The sequence below is a fragment of the Crinia signifera genome, chromosome 2, assembly GCF_055691185.1.
Source record: "Crinia signifera chromosome 2, ASM5569118v1, whole genome shotgun sequence".
NCBI classification, from domain to species: Eukaryota; Metazoa; Chordata; class Amphibia; order Anura; family Myobatrachidae; genus Crinia; species Crinia signifera.
The window spans coordinates 73,955,648-73,976,171 of NC_139218.1; the positions used below are offsets into that span (position 1 = coordinate 73,955,648).

The window sequence follows — 20,524 nt, forward strand, 5'->3', positions numbered from 1 at the left end:
AAAGAGAACAAAGCACTGTAGCTATCTAAAACATCTTTTGCTGACATTACTTGGAACATGTATAATCTTCAGCTCAATATACAGTACTGTATGTCATATTAAATTGTAACTGGCATAAATTAGTCTGTGATCAGGAAAGCTATATGTCTTCTATGGATTTATTGAGATGTAGGCAAACACAAATGGCTCCTCTACATGCAGGAATTAAAGAGCACATGACAGATTCTAAGGCTGCTGTTATGAATCTCACTTAACAGACGTAAATGCTGAGTTTGCTCAAAAAGCGCATGTGCAGATGCAAATATACACGTCTTTTGCATCTACTCTTATACATTCTAAACTGAGTCGATTGCAACTGGGCTGGATCTGTCTTTCCATAAAGTAATATGCATTGCAAACTCATTGCATTGAGATCGATGCAAGAGTCAAGACCCATTGATTTAATGTGCACCTGTGACTGCACCTACTCATACCGCATACCTCCCAACTTTCAGGGCGCTGGAGCTAGGACAAAGTTGATGCGCGCCGCAGGCGCGTTGAAATTTTGGGGGGGGGCGTAACCTCATTTCGGGGGCGTGGCCTATACGCGCAGCTCCCCGTGAGGCCACGCCCCCATTTTGATGCTATAGGGGCATGACCCAGAGGCTCTGTGAGTCTCTAGCCATGCCCCCAGCCTGCGGGAATAGACACTGTGCACATGCGCACAGCGTTTATTCCCAGCTGCTTAGCAGCCGACAGGGGGGACTCCCAACAGCCCCCCCCTCACCGCGGGACACTGCCGGGTGCGGGTGGGACAGCGGGACAGGCCCTAATAATCGGAACTGTCCCGCTAAAATCTGAACTGTTGGGAGGTATGATACCGGAACAGCCATTTTGCGAGCCATGTACCAGTGATGTCACTATTAGCTAGTGAATTTACAAGTAAATGGCATTCATGCTAAACTGAAAGCAAATTCCTAATTTTTTTCTATGTGCTACAGCCAATACTGTCTGTATTGATTAATGACAATATATAAAAAACATAATTTATTTAACGGTGATTCTTATATGACTCTGTGTAGCCTGATTATTTAATCTGTGCTGATCAGTCACCAAGCTGCTTGGATGTCACGTGGAGGAAACAAGGGCAGGATGAAGGTTTTGTACAATGGTTCTCTGCTCACTGCACATTATTTCATGCGACTGTGGTTTCCATGGTAATCATATGACACTTAGGGCCTGATTCAGACCTGATCCCATGGCTGTGAATTTGCAGCGGCCAGCATTCAGTTAAGTTGCTGCCCTACTAGAATCCCACCTTGCAAATCAATGTGCACGCTGTATCATTGGCCGCCATGCGAATATGTCCAAATATGTCACAGCTTCCTCTCTTCATATCCAGCAAGTTAGAAACAGTTTGGTGTCCCTGCTTTCACTTTCTGTTATGACAACTTTTAACACACAAAGTAATTACTTGGTCCATGGAGTGGCCTCTAGTGGCCAGTGTCAGGAACGCTGGCCTGTCAGCTGTTTGACAGGAGCAAGCAGCAGAGCGGGGAAAGCACCTGTCAACGGCAACTCTGTCTGCAATGCAGAGGGGGAGTGGAGGGGTCGTAGAGTATCTGCAGCCGGTGTCGCTGACTGACAGCTTGGGATAACGCCTCCCAAGTCCCTGCACTGCAGTCTTTTTGCCTGGTGCTCCCTGCAGACCCCGCCAGCGCTGGCTCCCCCAAGCCACTGCGGGGTCTGCGGCAGCATAGTTACTCCACTGTGTGCAAATGATTGATATTTGGCCGACTTGCAAAAGTGCAGGTTTGTGATCTGGTCTCAATAACCCCCAATGTGTTAATGCAACCTCTGATATTTTTCCTAGAAGAATTGGGGAGGAAAAAATATTACTTTGATATTATTGAAAAGGACAATATCAAACTGTTACTGAATAGTCGGTGCTATGTATTGTACATGATGAACAGGAAATGGCAATGACCCGCAGAGATCAGTATCCTGGAAAAAAAAGATCAAAACTAAATTTAGTCAAGATATTTTAGCACATTTTATTACTAGCACATGTATAAACATTCATGTTATGAGGTCGCCAACTTACTACCACGTACAAATGTAGTGAAAAGTACTGTATGGTTAGCTATAAAAATAGGTTTATTTGCTACAAACATAGCATAAAGGAATATTACAGTGTCCAGAAACTGGTACTGTATTTTATTTTTATATCAGCCTGTTATATTTAATATACACAGACGTAAACTTTCAACATGTTGTTTAATATATAGTTTGTGTAATCACTGTTTGCCATCCTCAATATATTATTTGACACTGTATAATAAATAAAGATAAGAAAACTTCTATGTATTTAAAACAGACACTGCATGAATATTGATACTAGTATAGCTTCCTCATGCGAGGTACAAATCTCAGTTGCCCGCAAATCCCTTCCTTGGCAAATGCCTTAAATTATGACAACAATAGCACTGGTATATAATATGATTATTAGAACTGCTGCACAAGCCTAGTGTATCAGCTTCTTCTACCAATTACTGCATGTATGGATCTGAGACCTCTAACATCGCAATGGACCAGAAACTAGCTTCCAGGAGGAAGAGACAGGAGCCTTACCATGTAGTGGGAGATTGTGAGCTCAGAAAGTGCAGTACTGGTTCGATTATGTTTGTTTATTTGTTTATTATGACGTGTTTAACCTTTTCCTGACCACTTATCTTATTTAAATGTTTGAAACAACCTATAACATAGATCTGTACTGTTAAATATGAATGCTGTATTCCATACAGTATCCAGTGTATAGAAGACCAATATTCAGGGCTGTTACTGCTCCTACTTACTTGAATGCACTGCAAAATAGAAGATTTTGGATTATATTTGGAAACCCCCCTGCATTTGCCACTGGTGAGAGAATTATCCGCAAAAAATGCCAGCATCGCTTATGTTTATTATATCAATTCAAATAAAAAATGTTGTATATAAAAAGATTATATCTCCTATATAATATATAGCTAGAAATGGAATGCATGTAATGTCTTTATGTAATAAATGTAATGTCTCCCCCCCTTCCCCCTTTTCATCCCTGCTTGATGCTGCACTGTAATCCACAAAAAAAACCTAGTGTGCGCAAGCATACATGGCCAATAAAGTTGATTCTATTCTATTCTATAAGGTATACATTACAGGTCATTATGAAGAAAAAACCTTCTAAAGAGGACAAGTAGTTATGTTGCCCATAGCAACCAAATTCTATCTTTCTTTTATCCAGTAAATTCTATCAAATCTATTCAGTTGCTATGGGCAACACCTTTCTTGTCCTCTTATGAATGTTTGTGAAATCATCTGTTTGCTACTTCAACTTGCAACTACAGTACTTCATTTCTTACAGCAAGTACTGATATACTGTAACTATACAATCCATTTTCTTTTTCATATTTACTTTAAGGAAAATTGTGGGAAATGGCTGTTCTCAGTGCATCCCCACAAAATCTAAGGGCCCATTTAATGAGACATAATCACTTTAGCAGCCGCTAATGGGGTTATGTCCTCATTTCAGTATTCAACACACAGCTGTAAACTAATGCACCATACACACAGGGCGAGTTGAACTACTGTGCTGAGCAATTTAGTATCGCTCAGATGTGTGCTAATCGACCTGTGACTGCCCGCGTTCTCTGGGGAAAAAACAATGGTGATGACTAGATATTTCAAGAATGCTTGATATATCTAGTCCGGTGATAGTGACGCACAAGATCGCGTATTGCTGTCGACAGGGGCCATACACATGGAGTGATCTGTGCTTCATTTCTAAGCGATCCTGTCAGGTTGCTTAAGGGCCCCACACACAGGGCGATATTAAGCCATTAAGCAGAGAATTGCTGTGTGTGTAGCACACACAGCAATTCAAAAGCACATTCCCCGCAGCCCTGAATCTGGCCGCGATTGAGAACGGCCCTGCTGGTTAATTCAGAGCACTCGCTCAGAACATCGACAGCATAGTAGGCGGTGAGCAGCACCTTCTGAGCGAGTGCTCTGAATCCCGCCTGATTCTCCAGCCGGCCGACGTCAGTCCGCCGTCTTCACTGTGTCCGTGTCCAAGCTGCAGGCACCTGAGGACGTGGGAGCTTGGCCTTCTGAGTGAGTTCTCTGAATCCACCCTGCCCCTCCACCCGCCCTGCCTGTCCCTCCTACCAGAAGTCTTCACCCGGTGCAAGCAGCGGGTGCTGAGGACGTGGGAGAAGACTCCGGAATTGGTAAGTATTTTTTTTTCCTCACTGTGCCACCAATGTTTGGGGGAACACTATACCACCAACACTTATATATGTTTTTTTGGGGGGGACGCTATACCACCTATGCATATATATGTTTTTTTGGGGGGATTACGCTATACCACCAACACTTATATATGTTTTTTTGGGGGGTGACGCTATACCACCAATGTTTATATATGTTTTTTGGGGGGACTCTATACCACCAACACTTATATATGTTTTGGGGGGGACGCTATACCACCAATGTTTATATATGTTTTTAAGGGGGGCGCTATAACACTGCTTATATATGTTTTTTGGGGGGTGCTATTCCACCAATGCTTATATGTTTGGGGGGGGGGGGGGGATTCTATACCACCAATGCTTATATATGTTCTTGGGATGGATGCTATACCACCACTTATATATGTTTTGGGGGGGATCGTGCATTTAAAAATGTGGTAAAAAAAACCTTAAAAGAGAGTTTTTACTGCATTTTTTTGTTTAGTACATCCCGCCCTAGGAGAGAGATTTTAAATCTCTCATGCTGTATCTCCCACAATGAATCTCTGGCACAAATCTCTCTGTGTGTGGGCCTATTATGTGAGAAATTCAGTTTAAGGAAAATCTCTCATGCTGAATCTCCCAATATGAATCTCTGGCACAAATCTGTCCATGTGTAGGACCCTTTAGAAATGAGGCTGCAATCACCCTGTGTGTATGGCCCATAAGATTACTGCTGTGTGGTGTCACTTTACCACTTACACCATCAATGAATGGCCAGAGGAATTTGGTCCCTTTGTTGGCAATGAGGACCCAGTATAGCTTTTCAGGCTTCAGTGACACCTTTGAGTCACTGCTGGTTCCCTACCGGATAACAGTGTCATGTTCAGACTTGCAGTCACACATGTGCATTACACAGTAGCCTGTCACTGGCAGCAGAAGCCTGCCAACAACAGAGCCAGGGCCGTCTTAATAGCAGTGTGGGCCCCTGGGCAAAGCAATGCACTGGGGCCCTTACCCATTCTCCCCTCCTAGGGGTGGGGGGTGCTATCAGCAGCAGCTTTGATGTCCCACGGTGGCAGGGGGTGCTCTATCTTCCACTAAACAAGTAGGACCTTGAGCAGTAACTTCTGCTAATTACTCCTTTACTGCACAGGTAGTGGGAGGGAGAACACTAACGTGTGGAAGGGGGCACTGAGCTGAATGAAGGTTCCCTTGAAAATTAATTCCAGGGAGCTAGGGGGTGTTTTATACGCAGAGGATGATTGGATAATGGAGTGGGCTTAATATTCGTCATTTTCCGGTGGAAGGGCAGCTTGTTTGACTGCAGATATCGCCATTATCTCGAAATAGATTTCTTAGGGCAGTATTCAATGAGAAAAATTCTCCGTGTTTTATGGCGAGTTTGTGCTTTTCGCGCGTTGGACGGAGACTTTTGCTCTCAAAAAGTGAGCAACCCTATTCAACATGCACTTCTCGCTGTCTTTCTAAGTGATTTTCGCCGTGTCTCTCCGTGTAGCAATTCTCCATCTTTTCATGGAGAGTGAAATGTGAACTTTTAAAATAAAAGTTTTTTTGTTTTAATTTTGGTGTCAAAAAATCAGGAATTTTATTCTGTGAAAGGGCATGCTATTTTTATTCATGTGCTTATAGCACATGAATATATATTTAATTTAAAAAATATATATATATATTTTTTACACAAAGCAGCCAGCAGGGGGCCAGGAGCCGAGCCGCTCATTAGATATTCATATATTCACTGCACCCGATCATTCCATATGCATGATCGGGTGCAGTGAATACACGGTCCCCTGATGGCTCTCCCAGGGGGCAGCCTGTGCTGCCTGGCTCCCGGGGAGCCCACCTTCCCCCCACATACGTTCTGGGGCAGGCAGGGAGACTTCCATCTCCCTGCCTGCCGCCGTCCTCAGGCTCCCTGCAGCGTCACCTCATACGCTGGATTGGCTGAGACTCGCCGCGAGGGACGGCGAGTCTCAGTCACATTGAATACTATCTAAAGTGCTGTGGCGGAGAATCTCCAAACATGGAGAATCTCCGCAAAAACACGGCGAGTGCATGGCAAGCGGAAAAAAACGCTCGCCATGCACGGAGAATGTTGTCATTGAAAACTGCCCTTAGCCTTCAATAGTATAAAAACCTAGACTCCCAACTTTCAGGAGGTGCTGGGAACTTGGGGATCAGAGATCAGGAGCCAGAGCAATCCATTGACAAAAATATAAAACTGTACACCAGACGTTTGGAGCTGGAGCAGGGACCGGCTGCTGGAAGGCTGACGTCTCTGGTTCTGGGCATGACAGAGACAAGCCGCTAGTGTCGACAGAAAGGGAAGAGTCCCAGCTTTTTGAATATACTCTCAGAAAAACTCTAAGGGCTGTATTCAATGAGAAATATTCTCCGTGCATGGCGAGAGATTTTTTCTCTCGCCATGCACTCGCCCTGTTCCGGAGGGCTCGCTGCCACTCCTGCTCCCACTATTCAATGTGGTTAAGACTCGCCGTTACTCGCGGTGAGTCTTAGCCCCTGCAGCGGACGAGCGTCCGCGGCAGGGAGCTGGCAGGGAGCCGGGGGACGGTGGCAGCCAGGGTGATTAAAGTCTCCCTGGCTGCCCCAGAACATATGTGGAGGGGAGGAGGGCTCCCCAGGACCCAGGCAGCACAAGCTGCCCCCCCCCCCCCATAGCCAGCAGGGGACCCAGTATTCACTGCACCCGATCGTGCATATGTAATGATCGGGTGCAGTGAATATATGAATATCTAATGAGCGGCTCGAGAGCTCCGGCCCTCTGCTGGCTGCTCTGTGTAAAAAAAAATAATATATATATATATTTTTTTATTAAATATATGTTCATGTGCTATAAGCACATGAATAAAAATAACATGCCCCTTCACAGAAAAAAATTCCTGATTTTTTTACACCAAAATTAAAAAAAAAACCTTTTAGTTTAAAAGTTCACATTCCAGTTCTCCATGAAAAGATGGAGAATTGCTACACGGAGAGACACGGCGAAAATCACTTAGAAAGACGGCGAAAATATCACATTGAATAGGGTGGTTCACTTTTGGAGAGCAAAATGCTCCTTCCAACGCGAAAATAGCACAAACTCGCCATAAAACACAGCAAATTTTTCGCATTGAATACTGCCCTAAGTCAGAGAGAACTTGAGAAATATGACTGGGAAGTGCAATTAACAGGTCGGATGTGGACTGCTGAGGTATCCCTGGAAAAAGGGGACCCTCAGCTATCAGCATAGGGCCCTAATACACCTGGGGCCCCTGGGCAAATGCCCATTAAGCCCATACGACGGACCTGAACAGAGCCACAGATGCTGCCAAGGAAGGAAGAGTTGATGATCCTCACCATTGTACTAAGTAATAATAAGTACCAAGGTGCATATCTGTTTAGTACAGTGATGGCTAACCTTGACACTCCAGCTGATGTTGAACTACACATCCCAGCATGTCCTGCTACAGTTTTACTATTTGTCTATGCTAAAACTGATGCAGGGCATGCTGGGATGTGTAGTTCAACAACAGCTGGAGTGTCAAGGTTAGCCATCACTGGTATAGTAAAGTAAATCGCTGGTAATAAGACTATTGTTAAATAGGATCCAAGGTATCTACTTAGAGCTCCTTTACAGGGGTGTGGTATGGGACTCGGACAGTCGGGATCCCGACAGTCATTATCCCGACATCGGGATCCCGACTGGCCAGAGTCAGACAGCATGGCAAGTGCAAAAAAGCCCCTTGCGGGCTCGCTGCGCTCGCCACGCTGCGGGCACGGTGTTTCGCTACGCGAGCCACCTATTCTATTCTCCCTCTATGGGGGTCGTGGACCCCCACGAGGGAAAATAGCGGGTGGCCGTCGGGCACCCGGCTGTCGGCGTTTTGACAGTCGTGATCCCGACGTCGGGTAAATGATTGTCGGGATCCCGACTGTTGGGAACCCGTCCGGCACCCCTTTACAGGATGCTCTTATCTGAGACACATGGCAAGAGAATACTGATATATACTGATACATTCACATCTAATCACCCTTCGATACACTGATGAGCTCTAATAAGAAAAACAGAGTCTTTCTGTATGTATGGCTAATAGCTTTTAAATGTGTAGTTTTTAATATATGAAATAGTGTAAGTAATGGTAAGTACTTATCATTTTTGCAATGCTTATATATGTGTATACAGTAGCACTTCATTCAGGTACATGCAACTTTTTCTCCCTGCAACATGGAGAGGGCATGTAGACATGACTATTGTACAGTAAGGACATGTCAATGTCATGTGAAATGCTTCTACATTCGATGCCCAATGCTAACCCTAATGGTGTGTACACACTGTGAGATTCCCTTGCTATTCGACTTAAGATTCGACTACTATACAATCTTTGCTAACTCTGTACATATATATCTACATACAATTCTTGCTATCTACATTAGATTTGCACTATATAGTCACTGCTGCCCTGTCTATCTGGGTTTCGATTTGTGCTGTCACGGGAGTGTGCATCGGAATCGCAAGGTAAAAAACCTGTGTGATCTGCATACGATCTGCTTATGATCAGCATACGATCTGCATGCGATTTTGACTATATAGCATAACCCCGACCTCATTCTTGCAGTACGGTGGTGGTATTAAATGCAAAACTACTTAATTACTTGAAGAACAGAAAATAAAGTGCTACATGGAAGGGTGTTACTTGCTATATAACAAGTTAAATATGTATTAGAGTGAAAATGACACATTTTGTCAGCGTCTTCTTCACAACATTTCCTGTGTGGTAAGAGACACTGGTGTGTAGGGGGGGGGGGGGGGGGAGGGGGGATCAGCTCTTGTAAGTGAATTCTTATCACTCCTAATGGCACAGAACATCTGCTTTCTACATGCAAAACGACCTAAAGTGCAAGGGATCATTTTAAAAGAGTGTTAATGCTTTAATGAGCTAATTATTGTTACTACTTTAGTATTGGTTTTGAAATACATGAACAATATTAATTATGTAGTAATCTACTGAACTTCTAAATCTTATATCCACTTTACATAGAAGAGAATGCACACTGCCCTGTGCACATTATTATAAGCCTATACAAATATCGCATTCCTAAACTTCGCAACTAGAATGGTCATGGTAACAGATTCTGGGATATACCTCCACACAAGCACTATGGGGGTGATTCAGGTTGGTTTGCAAAAGCAAACTCCTTCTTTAATGGACAAAACCACGCTGCACTGCAGGTGGGGCAGATGTAACATGTGCAGGAGTTTGCTTGTGCAAACCAACCTGAATCACCCCCCTATGTCAGACCTCTTACCTTTCCTCCTACACATCCTGCTCACATTCCCATGAATGCCCCTTATCTTCCATCTCACTGAGGACACAACAAGGCAACCCTCTCATCATAACACACCCCAGTAAGCAAAGTGCGGTCATGTTATTACTATACACCTTGTAATAACATATAAGGTGACCCAACCCTATAAGGGGGTATAATAATAAATCACCAAATAGGTCAGCCACAGTGAATAATCCCTTGAAAATGAACCAATAAACATTCTGTACATGTTGATGGTACAAACTGACAACAGAGAAGCACCCCATCCACCCCTCCCTCCCTCCCTGCACACTTGTTCCTCTCACAGGCAGCCTGGGTGCTTATTTGCACATCATTTCAATAGCAAGCTTCCCGGAACTACTGTGTGCGAGCAGGGAACATGCAGACACTGTTCACTAGAGAAGTTCTCCGCTTATACGAGGCTTGTAGAGTACTTACCATTGATGGGAGTGAATGCATAGCAAATTAGACAGCTTTATGCAACGTTCAGCTGAGAATAGAAATGAGCTAAATGACTTTATACGTGGCTGCTGAATAACCTGTGACAGGTTTCAGTGTGAGTGAGGCATTACAGTATAGATACAATGTTTCAGCACTAGGGAGTGAACAGTTGTCTATGGTTTGACAAACCCAAGTAAGACAATGGCAGCTTTTTGTTACAAGTCTGTGCTTGCTCCTGAAGTAAGGATACATAAGTAAAAGGTGTTACTTTGGTTTAATACAGGGCTTGCCATGCAATGGAAAGGATCAGTGCCCTATATAACTTATATGGTGGGCTGTAATCAGTATTGCACCCACTTATTGAAAACAATTTAGCATTCTAGACTGCAAAGCAAAAATTGCTGGGTCTTGTAGTTCACCATCACCCTTCACCTGACACAAGTAGTCCAAGTTTCTCCATCCCATTGTATCACAGTAGGTCTAGTAACAGAGACTGTGCCATATGCCTGCACACTTGGATGTCATGTAGCATTCAGCAGGTGGCTGTCAGTGTCACAGGCAGTACTGTAGGACAGATTGTATTTTGCTGATACCCAGTTCCTCATTTTCCTAGTTATGTGGTCAGTTTGGGTGTGCTCTTATCTGCTGGTCCAGTACAGCATGGGCGGTTCAGAGACCCAGGAAATATATCTATACAGACACGTTTCCTCTAGAACTAGTAAGAAATGTGTATCTGTACCATCAGACTGCTGTGCGCAGCTTACAGATAATGACTGTCATCATAAATAGCCAGAGAGAGAGGAACACAACAAGGAGGAGGGTGGCTGAGAAGCTGCAAATAAATCTAACCTAGAAAAAGAGAAGAAACAGTACAATGGAGAAAGAGAGAGAAGAAAGGGAGGGATTGTGTGCTCTTGGAGAAAAGGGGGCACTCAGACAGAAATGGGAGGTATAAGCGGAGGAGGGGTAAGAGGGATCTCACACAGGGAACTGGGTCTTGTCTTGGGTGCCAGTAAAGTGACATTAGAGCAAGAAGTGCAGCTTAGGAGGCAATACAAAGGTAATAAAGGACCGGAAACATAGATAAGACAGAATGCTGCTGAAAATTCACATCCATCCATCTTTCCATTACTTCTCACCCAGGCACATAGGGTTAACCAGTGATACTCTTGCAACGTGACTTTTAAAGACAGACAGTCCATCCAATGACATGCAAAGGCTTGTACATGGAATTTTAGGCACTGGAATTTGTAGGCTGCTATTGCACTGCATGGATCCTCATCTTTAACTTAACATTGCAAATAATAACAGGACTTTCCCGTGGGGTCACTTTGTGCCTGCTGCTTGGTGGTTCTGTATTGCCTGCCAGGAGTGAGGAACTGAGATTGTGCTGCTCCAGTAAGTGGGGTTTCATTATTTTTCATGTGTTTGTGTAATGATCCTACCTGTTAGCATGCTGAACAGTTATTACAGCTTGGAATAGAAGAATGATACAAGATGATGTAGTTTATTATCACACAGCAATATTTAGTCGGGGAGGTTGTATGTTGGAATTAGTCTGATGGTATCAAAACAAATGTTTCAATGCCTAAACTAAAAGAATAATGCATCTAGAATGACATGAGTTGAATAGGAAGGAATACAGTATTTCTGAGTTATTATTGGGGGGATGTTGTGTTGTAAAGAACACAATCCAACCATTCTAGAAGTCGGTGTGTATACTTGTCTCCTAACCATGGGCACTGTCTACAACTGTGCCAGCTATATGTTCTTTATCTATGCCAGGGCACTATGGCACAGTATGGTGGGAGAAAATATACTAAAAGTCATTTTTCTTTAGAGTCCAACGTTAAGATGAATGTAGTCTGTGCTTACTAAGATCTGAGATCAATCTTTAATAGAGTTTCTTTCTTTACTCATTAGTTACTAGACTGAGAATGATTCTACCTTGCAGGAAAATATGATTGCTTCCATATGTGGCGCACCACCAGCCGCTTCTGGGGCTCGCACAGTACAGTGCAGACTAGGGTGTGTCTGATATGTGCGCTGCACTGCAGTGCTACTTGCCTGAGACGCACACACTGCGCAAACAGCAGGGGGGATGCACTGGTGGCTGGGGCTATGCATGGGAACACATAGCTAGCTCTCTTCTCACACAGGAACTCTCCTGATTACTATCTACAGTATGTGGTGGGAAAGCAGAATATACTGCTGCAAGCTATCACTGCGTCACTTCTGTTTCCTCAGCTCTGTCTCGGGGGTACAGCATGGGTTGTGTAGAGTCCAGGCCACCAATGTATAAAATACACCAATGTATGTAATACACCATACACCAATGTATGTAAATAAAAACATTATCATTTATATAAATATATATATATATATATATATATATATATATATATATATATATATATATATATATATATATATACATATTATCTATCTATCCATCATCATCATCATCATTTAAAACGTTGTCATTGTTCAGATACTCATTCACATAAAAGCTAGTGCTATTGCTTGGTGACGCATAGGGTGATACATACAGTCTCCTGCTCCATTACCCACAGGCAATCTCCATTACCCACAGACAATCTGAGCTTTTGCTGTGGGGGCTTTGCCAAAGTCTGATAGACTGGGAAAGTTAGATCCCAGTGACTTCCATTTCAGGTCATTTCTACAGAAGAACAAAACATTCAGCCCAATTCAGTAGAGCCAGAGGAAGTGATCCCCTCACAGCCATTTAACCCCTTGTACTCACACTCACTTTTATTGTGTAGTGTTTGATCAGAAACCCTCTCCCTCATATAGTGAGTAACTTTTATTGAATCTTCTGCTATTTGCTTAGTTTTCCTTATGCAGAACTTTGTATTAGGGAATGCGTGTGCTGACACTGGCCGCCCCTTACCCACGTCCCCACCCTGCGACGTGTAGCCACAACATGCGATAACTGCTGTGCCGTGCCTGCCAGGTATCGGGATACGGCCCACGCTGCCTGTCTTCCTCCGTCATTATAACATCGCGGAACCAGCACAAGAACACTACGATAAAGACCAAGGCTATTTCTAACAATTAACAATGTTATAATATTTTTGTTTTACAAATGCCATTGATTGTATAATAAATTCACGACTGCTTCATGCAATACAAATACAGTGTTATTTATTTATTATTTATGTTGTTTTGCCATAGCTGCTGCATAAGATGCTGGACTAATAGCAGGATTAACACCAAAGCCCACTTAAGCACATATATGTAAATGTATATATTTAAAATCGTTTATTTGTATGTATGTGCAGTATGTACAGTATGTATGTTATGCTATAAACTCAAGGACTACAGTACTGACCGAACGGGGTTCCACTTAATGTGAAAACCTTATATAAATCATTTGGATATCATGTTAAAGGGCTAATTAGCAAACAAAATCTGGTACTTGTTACCTAGAACGGTGCCACCGATTTTGATCCTAGGCATCGCATGGAAAAAAATCGCGTTGGTCGCATCGCATGCGGCCAAAAAATCGCATGCGATGCGACCAACGCGATTTCCGCAATTTTACATAGGGAACAATGTTAAATGGCCCACAGACCCCAAATAGCCACCCTGAAGTGTGAAATGGCCCCCCCAATTGTTAACGCCACCTCACGATCAACGTCAACCCGAAGCGTGGCGAGCGCAGCGAGCCCGCGAGGGGCGGCGGTACGCGTCGTCCGACCTTTTCATACCCCCACTATCCACGTCGGCGTGGAGTTGAGAATAGAAAGTGTGGCGAGCGCAGCGAGCCACCGAGCCCGAAGCGTGGCGAGCGCAGCGTGCCCCGCGAGGGGACGTGGATACCTTCACAGGTATCCGCGTCGACTCGCAGGCTTCACAAGTATCCGCGTCCCCTCGCGGGGCTCGCTGCGCTCGCCACGCTTCGGGCTCGGTGGCTCGCTGCGCTAACCACACTTTCTATTTTTCAACTCCACGCCGACGTGGATAGTGGGGGTATGAAAAGGTCGGAGGATGCGTACCGCCGCCCCTCGCGGGCTCGTTGTGCTCGCCGCGCTTCAGGTTGATGTTGATCGTGGGGTGGCGTTAACAATTGGGGGGGGAATTTCACACTTCAGGGTGGCTATTTGGGGTCTGTGGGCCATTTAACATTGTTCCCTATGTGAAATCGGGTCAATTGGGCCATTTAGCATTGTTCCCTATGTAAATCGCGGTAATCGCGTCGGTCGCATCGCATGCATTTTTTTGGCCGCATGCGATGCGACCGACGCGATTTACCTTTCATTTCTATGTGAAATCGTGGGCATCGCATCGGTCGCATCGCATGCCATTATAATGGCATGCGATGTACATGCGATGCCCGCGATGGACGCCGTTCTAGGTAACAAGTACCCAAAATCCTAATTCTCTCTCTCTCTGTATATATCAATCATGTTAATTGGCCACACACACACACACACCAAACTGTATACATACAGACACATCACAAATATACATACAATATCATCCTCTATAATAAAAGGTAACACTTCTCCTTCCCTCAATGGGGGGAGTTTAAGTGCTGTGTACACCAGCCACCACTAGATGGCACATAATGGAACAATTAAAGTGAAGCACTGACACTGCTGGTATGTTGTTCCGTTATTTTGATGGGCTGGAAACTAGTTGCACATATACATACACACACATACCACACATACATTACACATACAGTATACACACACACACAGAATACATATGGATGGCCAGTGGTGGAGATGCCAGCAGTCACAATACTGATGCAGGGTATTTGGCCGGCCCTCCCCTAATCCTCCCGGATTCATAGATTTCAGGTTTGTATTTGAGGTGTGGCACTAGAGTTTGTGTGAATAAAAATCCTTGACATTTAGCTAGCCAGCCCGATCCTGTGCTTTACAGTACCAGGCTGAATGATTATGATGATACTTCCCAAGGTATTTATGTTTGTGTCTGTAAATATGTATTTAGTGTATCTCTACAGTGCTACCCAAAAAAAAGAAGGGAGGGGGGGGGGGTACACAGGTCAGGGCCTGTTAGAGGGGCATTGAGAGAGAGAGGAGTGACTGTTGCAGCAGCAGCCTCTCTCCCCAACCAGCACACACGTTGCAGTCACTCCTCTATCTCCCTGCACTATGGGGGTTATTCTGGTTGATTTGCTCGGATGCAAATTTGCACCCCTGTGAGACAACAAGAACCCGCCCTGCGAATTGTGGTATGCCCGCCCACTTGCAGCGTGTGTTCGCACGCAGGGCCTGCGAATGGATGTTTAACATAAACATCCATTTGAATCCTGTGGTTGAACATCCACATCATTCGATGGTCTCCGATCATTGAATGATGTGGAACGTGCACGCATATCTAAGTGACTCTCAGGTCACTTAGATTTGCATGCACCCTTGGGAGGAACTGGGTGGGCAGCTGACATCTGGTGTCAGCAAGGTGGCAGTGACCGGGTGCTTCCCTGCCCGTATCCGCTTCAGGGTCACAGCAACCTGGGTGGGAGCGGGGGAGACAGGAAGCCGGCTGCAGGGCTACCGACAGAATGGGGCACATGAGCGTCTCGTGCACACATGCCCCATTGTGTCGGACCCCATCAAAAAGGGCAGGGGATGGTGCTTCCGGCTCAGTGTCTTGCTCCGCACCGCTTCGCTCACCACAACTTTACTAAAGGTAATAGGTGGTGGCGTGGACCCAGGGTGGTGCGGGTTACGCTACGGATGTTCCGTAGTGTAAGCGGTGGCCGCAGAGATGAGGAAGTACCAATTTTTCTTTGGCTGTCACAAGAGGAGATACCATGTAGTTGTTTGAGTCTAAATACCAAACAAACAATAAAAACCCCCATCTGGTTATGTTATAAAATCAAAATAAATATATCAAATGTCGAAGGGCCGATTTTGTAACTTCCTCTTTGATCTACTCACTTCCTGTAGCATGTTATAGAAAGGAGGGACTGTTTGACATCCCATCATTCTCATTGAAAAGTTGAAGAGTTTAGTGTACATTTCAAGTTTTATCTTGGCAAATTCTAGAGAAACAGGTGGAAGGTAAATAGAATTTAACAACCACACAATCCAGCCTCTAACCTGTATTGGCTGCATTAATGATAAATGGGCATTATCTTTGATAAACATATACATAATAGGTGGTATTCAATGCTGGGACGGCGCGCAGTGCGCATTTGCGGCGGTATATTCAGATTTAGTGGAACCATGTGAAATCCAAAATGACTAGTACCAGGCTTGGCTGGGATTGCATACAATACATCGTATGCAAAATAACTGCATCCAGTGTATCGTAACCAGTCCTGCTGCCCGGCGGTTCAAGTGGGGATCACGGGCTACTTCACTCTTCACTCAAAGTCGTCCTAGTGTATGGGGGCTTCTACTTTTCAACTTTGGGTGGAGTATACCCCTTTAGCACTTTAATGGGGGTTCAGTATGATTTCCTGAGGGACGTTTGACCAACAGTCAAATTACCAACACAGTCAATATACCGACATTCATTATACCGACATGTTTAATTGACGGACATTGTCAAAATACTAACATTTAACATTTCAACATTAAAAATATTTCTGATTGGATGAGACCGTTCCATTCTCTGGGCATTTCTGAATAGATTTTGTGCATACATAGAGTATTCTAATGTTTCAAATTGAAAATGAATGTTTGTTAACAGAGAATAATGAATTTACCATAACGTGCACTGTAGCACATTACAGTACTGCACAGGAAAGGCTCATGTCAGTGACCTTTAGGAAAATCTGCCTGTACATTGAAACATGGAAAATGCGTGATACAGACGCTGACAAGCACTGTGGATGTTGCAGTAGGGTGTGGTGCTTACACATTGAGCAAATGTAAAAGTATATTTACATATCAAATATCATATTCAAACTATTTATTTATATTTCTCTGTTCCTCTGAAATCGGATTCCATGACAGACTACTTCCTCTCCTGTACAGTAATGCAGCATTGGTATAACCAGGGGTGCCAAGAGGGGGGGAGTACTAATTATCCAGGCCCAGGTCTGATGGCGGGGCCTAGTGGGGGCCTTGAACCTCCCCCCTTTAGCTGGAAGCAGGAGCTACAGCAGCTACAGGAGCTACAGCAGCTCTTCTTCTCCTGTGCTGGGGTGCAGTGCGGCCAGGGAGGTGCTTAAAGTACTATTTTTCTGTATTTTAAGGGTGACTAGCCACACCTCCCGTGATTAGGAAATGCCTCAATAGAAACACCTGGGCCTGGCCAGGTTCTCTACTGCCCTGGGTATGACAATAACACTGCATTGGTATAACATATAGACTAACAACCTAAATGCTAGATCGCAAAATGTATCACTTAGATTAGTAGTTTCCAAAGTGTCTACTGCAGGCCACTTGCAGAGATGCCACTGGTTGGTGGCCCAGTAGCAAATAAAATTATTTTTTTGGTCAATTGTACAGGCACTGCTGGTGGCTGGCAATCAAGTGCAGCCCTATCCAGCACCACAGTAATGAGCCTAGCAATGACAGATAAGCACAATTCACTTAATTCAATTGAATAATCTCTGTTGAGTTTCGCAATTAGAAATTTTGGTCCCGGTGGGTATGTGTGTGGGTGTGGGGGGGGGGGGGTGTTATGGTTAGGATGAGAGAATTCGCAGTTCACTATTAATAATACAGCATAATTTCTCTATGCTTTACAAAAGTCCCCGAGAAGAGACCTCGTGATAATTGGGTGCCTGCAAGGAGATAACTTTCAGCATTGGGGTGTGATCTGATTTACCACAAGTTTCCAAACCACAATGTTGGAAAATATAATGATAAAACCATAACATAAAAAAATCAAGAGGTTTGACTGTCAAAATCGGCTTACACTCCAAAGCAGAAAGGAAACATGAGGCATGACTTAGAATGAGTCACTGAAACAGAGATATGGGAAATCTTCCTTCATAATGTTGATTATCTCCACAGAACAGATAACTTTTGTTGATGACTTGGTTGGACACTCCTCTGTGAGAAATCCTGGATAGGAGGCCTCAGGTGCAACTGCAGCGGTGTGTGTGATGCAAATAAAAATATATGGTGAAATTTAATAGGATGACAGATTTAGAAAGTGAGAGATTTGGTAATGCTGGGTACACACCTAAACAATGCCTAAAAAAAGGTAGGATCTGTAAAACGACCAAACAACCCGCTGGGCCGCGCATCAAAATGGAATCGGATCTGATTGGCCCTAGAACATGCCCAATCTACATACAATCGGTCATGATTGTATGTAAATTGGGTAAATTGGGGCCAAATCCTTTTGGTGTGTGAAAAAATCTCCAGTTTTTTTTTTAAAGCGGCAATCATTTACACTGCAAACCCAGTTTGATTTTGAAGAGTAAATGATTGCCGCTTTAAAAAAAATCTCTCACTTTCTGATACCCATGGTATGTTCTATAGCGTCGCTTACTAAATTGAAAAAAATGTGAATGGTTTCTATTGGTAATTTGGGCACATTATCAAAGAAATAATAATGTGAAAAAGTAAAATTATGACAATATAAGTGTAAATATTGCAGACATACATAAAAGTGATGAATCTCTTCGGGAGGATGGAAATCTTGATCTGGTGATATAGACCAGAGGGGTTATTGCCACTGGCAGGGAATTTAGTTAAAAATTCAACCCTTTTCTCCCTATAAATGGTTACAAATAATTAGGGAAATACATTTGTGTTTATTTACATTGAAGATATAAAGATCATTTGATATTAAATAATTCTTAAAGTTGTTTATTAATTCATACAGGGACCTACTGTATTAAGCAGCAGTGCTGTTCTGTGACTAGCAGGCAGTGATCAATTTTAAGAAACCAGAACAATCAAATGGGGTTGATCCCTGTACATGAAGCTCCCAATGACCAGGGGAAGGAGTTTATCTGGGATGAAGGGATCTGAGAGAATTCCTTTTCACATCTTCATTTCGCAATGCCAAATGAAGATGGCGTAGGTTTCTGCTGTCATTCTTTGATATTGGAGTATTTTTGTGGCTTGATACATTTTTTTGTTACCATAAAATTGTTTGGGAACAATGGGTCAGACTAGGACTAAATGATAAGAAGATATGTGTGATATTTGCTGTATGACCTCTATGGTCTGGATACTTACCTTCTACAAAGTAGCGGAAAATACAGTATGCCTGGTTTTCAGTGTGTATTTTCACATGTCTGTGTGAGCCCCAATTGAGTGAATGCACTGTACAGTATTTGGCTTATGTCCATGGCAGGGGCAGAGTTCCCTCAGACATGGATGGTTCCAGTGGCGGATTCAGGGGGGGGGCACCCGGGCACGTGCCCTCCCTGTCATTTATTTTGTAGCTGAGGACCAGGGCTTTCCAACGAGCCCAGCCCCTTGTCTCTAGCCCCCCGGGAACCGGAGATATCGCCTGGCAAAGCTGTAACGTTTTTTCCCCGTAGGATAATATGGGACCCGTCAATTCCGACCCCCACCCGGTTCCGACGGCTGCCAGTTCCCGCCCTGGCATCATAGAAGCTTGTCGTTGATTGCATTCAATTCCAAATCGCTGGGTCTTCAATATGATACCAGGCTGGTCCAAATCGGTTAATCGGTTCCAGAGATATTGCGTGTAAACCGATTTCTTTATTTTTTAAATGTAATTTCATGGCTGTTCATGTTTTTGAGGGCAGATTACTCTGGAACCAAATGTTCCAGTTTCACTGGACCAAAATCATTCAAAGCCCACTCAAAAGTTCTTCAATATAATACTTGTCTCATGTAAATGGGTCAGTTGGTTCTGAAGATATAGCCGGTTAAATGAGATAACTGGTTAAAGGGGGGAGGGGTGTTTTTCTCTCCCCCTCACACCAGAAAATGCAGGGACTAGGCTGGTGTAAAAGGGGCCAACCTGGGAATGCATTTTCTGGTGTGAAAGGGGTATTATTTCAAATAGCCGGGACCTGCAGTGCTCTGAATACAGCAAGGCTCTGACACTGTCAGTGGCTATCACTTCTGCCTGGCGGCGGCTGTCCCCCATTTACCACGAGCATGTATTCCCCCTTGGCAATGAGCATGTAATCCCACATGGCAACGAGCATGGAACCTCTGGCAATGAGCATGGAACCCTTGGCAATGAGCATTTAGAGAAGCAGCACTTATGTAGCATAATTTTTAATAGGCATTATGGTGTTTGGCATAACACATAATGGACATAATGGCATGTAACTTAACGTGTAATGGACATTATGGTGTAAATGTTTAATGCGCGCCTTTGGTGGACAATGTCCCTGTTTATGAAGTGTACTTTGAATTTTGGCTTAATCTGTGTGGCATTATGTGAAGTCTGGCTCAATCCATGTGGCATTATGTGAATTTTGTCTCAATCCGTGTGGCATTATGTGAATTTTGGCTCAATCCATGTGGCATTATGGGAATTTTGGCTCAATCCGTGTGGCATTATGGGAATTTTGGCTCAATCCGTGTGGCATTATG

General features: G+C 43.9%; 1 protein-coding gene across 2 annotated transcripts in view; it reads left to right on the plus strand.

Moving 5' to 3' along the window:
- The first annotated feature begins 10,815 nt into the window (after positions 1–10,815).
- The window catches only part of LOC146059828 (transient receptor potential cation channel subfamily V member 1-like), a 61,320-nt gene continuing 51,611 nt past the window's right edge, over positions 10,816–20,524 (plus strand). Inside the window, exon 1 of one of the 2 annotated variants that reach the window (XM_083172401.1) lies at positions 10,816–11,435. The gene's annotated coding sequence lies outside the window, so the exon portion shown is untranslated. The remainder of the gene's footprint in view (positions 11,436–20,524) is intronic. The other variant, XM_083172402.1, reaches the window with a different exon arrangement.